The sequence below is a fragment of the Lactuca serriola genome, chromosome 5, assembly GCF_051521515.1.
Source record: "Lactuca serriola cultivar US96UC23 chromosome 5, Lser_US96UC23_V15, whole genome shotgun sequence".
In the NCBI taxonomy this organism is placed as follows: Eukaryota; Viridiplantae; Streptophyta; class Magnoliopsida; order Asterales; family Asteraceae; genus Lactuca; species Lactuca serriola.
This window is the reverse complement of record NC_136412.1, coordinates 91469997-91476600: the sequence shown is the minus strand read 5'-3', so window position 1 is coordinate 91476600 and position 6604 is coordinate 91469997. Positions and strand designations below refer to the sequence as shown.

General features: G+C 33.0%; 1 pseudogene; it reads left to right on the top strand.

Annotated features, from left to right (window-relative positions):
• The first annotated feature begins 291 nt into the window (after positions 1-291).
• Positions 292-1829, top strand: LOC145052771 (putative F-box protein At3g28280; annotated as a pseudogene).
• Positions 1830-6604: the final 4775 nt, after the last annotated feature.

Genomic DNA, 6604 nt, shown 5'->3' with positions numbered 1-6604 from the left:
GTGGGTATCATCTTCATTTAAAAAAATTATGCAATTTAAACATGTATGTTCGATGTAAAAATAAGGATAAAATTTTATAAGTTTTTGATTTTGTATTACCATTTTTAATTATCAATATTATTTTTTCTTCGTTATCCGTAGTTTCCACGGGTTATATATAACCGGTTAAAACATTAAAGTAGCCCATTAAATCAAGTCGGTTGATTAACGGAGTCTTGTGCAATCCATTGAATATCCCTATTAAAACTCATATCAACTAAAATATTGTAAAATCTATTAAACATACGAAAATCTATTTCACAGATGTGCATGGAAGACGACGATAACAGCAATTCAAGCAATCAACTCAACGATGATGGCGATGAGAACCAAATTTTGCAGCAACTTCTACGTACCAATATTTCCAGAAACACAAAAGAATTGTTTTGGTATGATATTCGAAACTTTCCTGATTCGTTGCTTATAGAAATTCTTGCTAGATTACCCGTGAAATCTATTTTTAGTTTTAAAAGTGTGTGCAAGCATTGGCAAACCCTAATTTCCCACCCTTCCTTCTGCCGATTCTATTACTCCATTCTCAATTCATCCTCGCGGCCTCTCAGAATCTTGTATAGTTGTATAGGTACACTTGGCTACCGAACTTCAAGGAGTTTGTTAATCGTCTTGGTACTGAAATCCACAGTTTGTCCGAATTCTCTGTTCTTTTCCTTTCTACCCCTGAAGAACAATTACTATACGATCAGTTTAGGGTTTTATCTATGAGTAATGGTTTGGTTCTGTGTTGCTGGCGTTCGCCAACACCATTTGATTACTACATCTGTGATCCACTCACTCGACAATGGATCACTTTACCTAGACGTGGACCCAAGTATCACGAGTTCTTCAAGGAAGGGCTTATTACTAGGGTTAATGAAGATCATATGCTTACTAGTTATATAGTTGTGAGGTTAAAACATTTTAAATCGAATTATCTCAATTTAGAGATTTTTTCATCCCAAACGGGCAAATGGATCCGCAACAAGCTACCTTGCCCGATTTCTATCAAATTGTGGGAACGGGTCGAAGGCTCAATCTATTGTTACGGGGCTCTCCATTGGCAAGTTATTAATGATAAGGGGATTCATGTCATGCTTGCGTTTGATCCTTACAAAGATCCAAAATGTGTTCGCCTAATTTCATTCCCAGATGACAGAGATTTCCAGAGTGAGGAAAACGACATTGGAACTTTACAATTATGTGGGGAGAGCCAAGGGACCCTTCGTTATTTCGAGGTGGCTCATGGTAGCAAGCAGTTCTATTTGTTCAGCATGTGGTCTATGAAGGATTATGAGAAAGGAGAATGGTGTTGTGAGTTTAGAGTGAGACGTAGCGATCTTCATTCTAACGATCTGGAATTGAGTAATTGGCTGTCTCGGTACGGATGGTTTACTCCTTTATCGTTTCATCCGTTAAATCCAAATGTTGTGTATATGTATTGCATGGAGCCTGGGCGTATTGTTTCGTATAATATTCTGAATAGAAGGCTGGATGTTGCTTCTAAACCGATTGGTCAATTCATTTCATCGTATTTTGCAATCCCGTTTGTATTACCAAGATGGCCGGTGCTTGTTCCAATTGCCAGCGTTAAAAGTAAAAAAGAGAAGGTAGAGTGCAGAAATTAGCTATGTATTTTACTATTTTTACAAATATAGGCAATGTACTTCGTAATTTTATCATGCTTACATTTTCTGCACAAAGTGTACCAAAATTTAAGTGTCTTGTTTGGACAATTGATTATTGATCAGTCATTACATTTTTCAAATAACTGAAGTAGCTATGATACCTTTGTCCGGTTAAAGTTCACTGTTGTAAATGGTGTTCTGTTTTGTTTAATTCACTCACATTTAATTGTGTTCACTTCATTGACTTTGACCAAACTGTAGCATTGATACACAACAAAATTAAATGAAAAAATATATTACATTTTTATGGCTAAAGGAAAAGATGCGGTTAGAAAATCTAATGTGATACTTTCCAAGTATGGGTTCAGATTCAATCTAAACTCTAGTGGGGAGTATACGGTCAGTTTCATGAGGAGCTTTTTGGTGTCAAAACTGATTAAATATAAAGGGCATCCCATTTTTTGGTCAAAATTGGTCCCATTAAAAGTACGATGCTTTATTTGGAGAGCCTCTCTGGGTAGAATCCCTGTGGCGGACGCTTTGGTGACCAGAGGTAATAAGGAGAAAGAATGTTCAGATCATCTTCTAATTACCTGCGATTATTCTAAGGAAGTGCAAGAATGGATTCTTAAATGGTGTGGGATTCAAAATAGAAGATTTTCAAATGTTAGGGAGTTCATTGATTATGCGGCTGTTTGGGAGAATTACCATAGAAAGAAAGGGATCCTAAGCTTGGTATTTTACTGCCTCCTATGGAATATTTGGTTGGTCAGAAACGACAAGTCTTTTAAAAAAATTGGAGCACCCCAAACGAGAACCGCGGACAACATTATCTCAACTTCTTATTTCTGGTACAGAAGCAACCTAGGCGGCGTACATTTCACCTTTCTATCACCTTGCATTGTGAATTTTGTTCCTCTATAGTTTTTTTTTCACTTGTATTGTTCTGTTTTGTACTTTTCCTTGTTTTAGCTTCCTACTTGCGAGTGCTTTTTTAATGCTATTTGTCGTTTCAAAAAAAAGGAAAAGATGCTCTTCTTTATTTATTAGATTTTGGGCGAATTTTTTTTAACTGTAGAGCCCCACAAATTATCTTCTTTATTTATTAGTTTTTGGGCTATTTTTTTTAATGTAGAGGCCCTCCCAAAGTTATGGTTATTACTCTCTCTCTCTCTCTCTCTCTCTCTCTCTCTCTCTCTCTCTCTATATATATATATATATATATATATATATATATATATATATATATATATATATATATATATGCTTAGTTTTTTTGTTTTTACTAACTATTGGATGTTAGAATGTATAAATCTAGACCAATTGATGAAATTAATCAATGGAGGTGATTTGAGAGTGCATAATATTACAATAGGATAACATGGACCATATAATCACACAAATTTTAGCAAAAGGGTATTTTGGACAATTAACTACAATTATAAAAGGAAATTTTTGGATTTTTAGGGATAATTAATTGTCATAATTTTAAAAATCTGAATTTTTTTAATTAATTCAATTTTAATTCTAACGTAATTTATAAATATAACCGATTTTATTCTGTCATAATATATTTTTTTGTTAGAATGATGCTCTTTCAAAATTTTATTCTATTACAATATTATTGAAGAATAAAAAAATTCTTGAATCCGTGGTTGAATTTATTTTTTCTTAATTTTGATTGGTTGTTAGAGGCACACAATACTTGTTAGAAACATTTGAAACCTCTTTCTATATTGACATTCGAAAAAAAAATCTATAACATGTGCATCACACGAACATTATTTCTAAAACCTTTTTATTTTGAGTTTATTTTCTATCGAAAAAATAACAAGAAATATTCAAATTCATCATTTTTTAACATCCAACCACACTTATATTCGATTTTATTTATTTATTTGTTTTTTTTGCATATAACGTAAAATGTGCACCATATGCACATATGTGGATAGAAGTAGAAAAACATTTATTTTAAATTTCTTTTCTTCAAAAAATCACATTCTATAGCAGTGTCATAACTTATTAAGATATTTTTTTTCTGTACATTAATGTGCATATATGCAGATGTGCATATATGCATATTTTCATTTTGTGTATATGTGAATATGGTGTATATTTTATGTAATTTTTTTTCCGAATACCAATACGGAAAACGATTAATATATGATGAATTTATATATTTTTAGGGTTTTGGTCATTCAGTAAGTATTCTCATCCTACATTGAACATTCTTTACTCCTTCAATCGACTTATGAATCTCTCATAACCAATGTCACCATAATTGTTCTTAGATCTTCAACTCTCCAAGCTTCTATCAAGTGTTCTTGACTTAGAAACCCTTTCTCTTCAGCATACATCTAAGGAAATCACTAAAGGTGAGTTCATACCCCTATCTTTTCATGTTTTCTTAAGTTTTAAAGGGGGGGGGGGGGATACAAGTTAAAACACCAAGAACACAACTAAACTCATCCAACAACTTTCATCAGAAAGGTTAACTCCATTCACAGACTGTTTTGGTAAACTTAAACATTTTAGTTTTAAAAACTGTATTAGGTGCAAATAGTTCAGGTTTATACCTTTAAAATGACTACTTGCACATCTCTATACGATTTTTCTACAATTTATGGTGATTTTTACAAAACTCCCTATCATTTCAAGAACAAATCCGGACCAGTCTGTGATTATGGATTTTTTCACACAAGTTGGAGGTCACTAAAAATCACAATAAAATTTATGGACAAACTAGACACATTTTCTAAACTCTCAGAGTTTACGGATTTAGTTTTCAACTCCATATGATTTTCCTATAATTATTCCAAGAACAGGAACAGAAAAGGTAACACTAGCAAATTATTGATAACTCATTTACACCTTGTAACTTGCTGAGCAAGGTGTGCATTATCATATATAAATACATGTTGGTTATATTACATGTATTTTACCTCATTACAAAGGTTTACATCATATTTAAAAAGGATTTCTACCATTACAAAACATTTTTGATAAGCTATAATAGGTAGAGTTTATGTTTCGTATACATTACAAACATTTATGATAAACTATGGTAAGTATAGTTTATGTTTCATATACATTATAAACGTGTTTCCATTAACACAACAAACACATCTAGGAAGGTTTTATTCCCATGGAAAAAGGTTTTACACTCACTCACACTACACATAAACTTGTTAACGTAAATTGTGACACATTCTTCTCGGTACTCCTAGAGTACATGTTAAAATTCCTGGTAGTTATAACCAGAGTCTCTTGTAGGGAGAACGTGATAGTTGTATATAGATCTATATTGGGTCTGACAAACCCACACCTGAGCTGCATGCAACAGCTAGACCGGCAGGTCTGAGTTGACAAGTTTCATTATCTTTTTCGATGCCTGAGAAACGTCGTGGCAGGTTCATTAGTCATAGTATGGTTATAACGACTCACATAAGGAGTTAACAACACATAAAGTTTACGGGGATTTTCTCAAAACAAAAAGGGTTTTATGTCGATTTAAAATCACCTTTTATATCAATAAGTATGGATATTACTTGTACATTTTAGTCTTAGTATTTAAGACTACACATCACTCTTGTAAGGAAAATATTGGATTTTTCTTGGTAACACACAACTCATTATAAAGATCGGTTTCCAAAATCTTCATCTAAAAAGCTTATGCACTCACCAACTTAATTGTTGACACTTTTTCAAAACTACTTGTATTCTTAGGAAATCAACGAATTCAGGTGACCACAAGCTTTTGAGGATGGAACGCTACGGCGTTGAACAACTATTTTTATATCATGTTGTAATCAATCATTGAAATATGTAACACTTGAAACCATGTAATTCTTTTCTGATTATATTTATGATTGGTTGTATTTACTTTGAGCACTATTATACTCGTTGTTGTGATACTATACATGAAGTCATCCACCCCTGAACGTTTCCACCATCCTCGGTTTGGGGGTGTGACACAATTACTGATATTGAGCTTGCTACAGCTGTTAATAAGCCTTCAAAAGTTCCTCAATCTTTACTGAAGGGGTAGCCTAACATTGACAAGTTTTAATATGGAGAGATTATACATCAAACTTTTGGGGTCGTATTTCAAGGGAAGAACAAGAATGAGAAGTTGACAAAATTCTAGTTTCAAGTATGTGATTTGGAGAGGTATATGATTGCTCAATATACAAATCTTCTTATTCGAGTCAACAACTGCAAGAGGAATGAAGTTGAAGACAAGGCACAGATTCGAAACATGATTATGTGGTATATGGAGGTTCATAACATACTTCAACGAGCTTTGAAGCTTCTTGCATAATTTCAACTATTCTTACTAAGAGGGAGATTGTAATGGTCGAAATGCAGTTATTAAGAAGTTGAAACTCTTTTAGCCTATAAGGGTGCGGAATCAGAATGATTTCGACTCTATATGTATTTGCAAGGCACATGTCGAATTTGAACTAGAATGTTTAGTCCTTGTACTTTTGTTGTGTCTGTAACACCCTAAAAATAGGGTAAGTACTAGGGTCGAGAGTAACTTTTGTGCTCTCAAGCTTTTAAAACACTCTCAACTCTTGTACTCTTTTACATACATAATATGAGCCAATCATATCTTATTTATTCGAAGTGTTCTTTCTATTTTCTATGATTGATTTCGTATTCGTTACTCGATTCTAATTCACATCAATAATTGTTGCTTTATGAATACCTAGACCTAGTAAAAAGCCTATCAGTGACTTATTTATCTCCTGGGTCCTTTCTGTTAAAATAAAGCAAGTCAATTTTCCAATTTTATATGTTTAATTTTCCGTAAATTTGAGTTTACTTAAATATAAATAAGTAACAGTTCAAAAGTGGAATCAATCTGTGGCCTTTGAGACTCGATGAGTTGTCCCCCATGGCTATTTTTATATCTATCCATCTATTTATAAAAGCAGAGA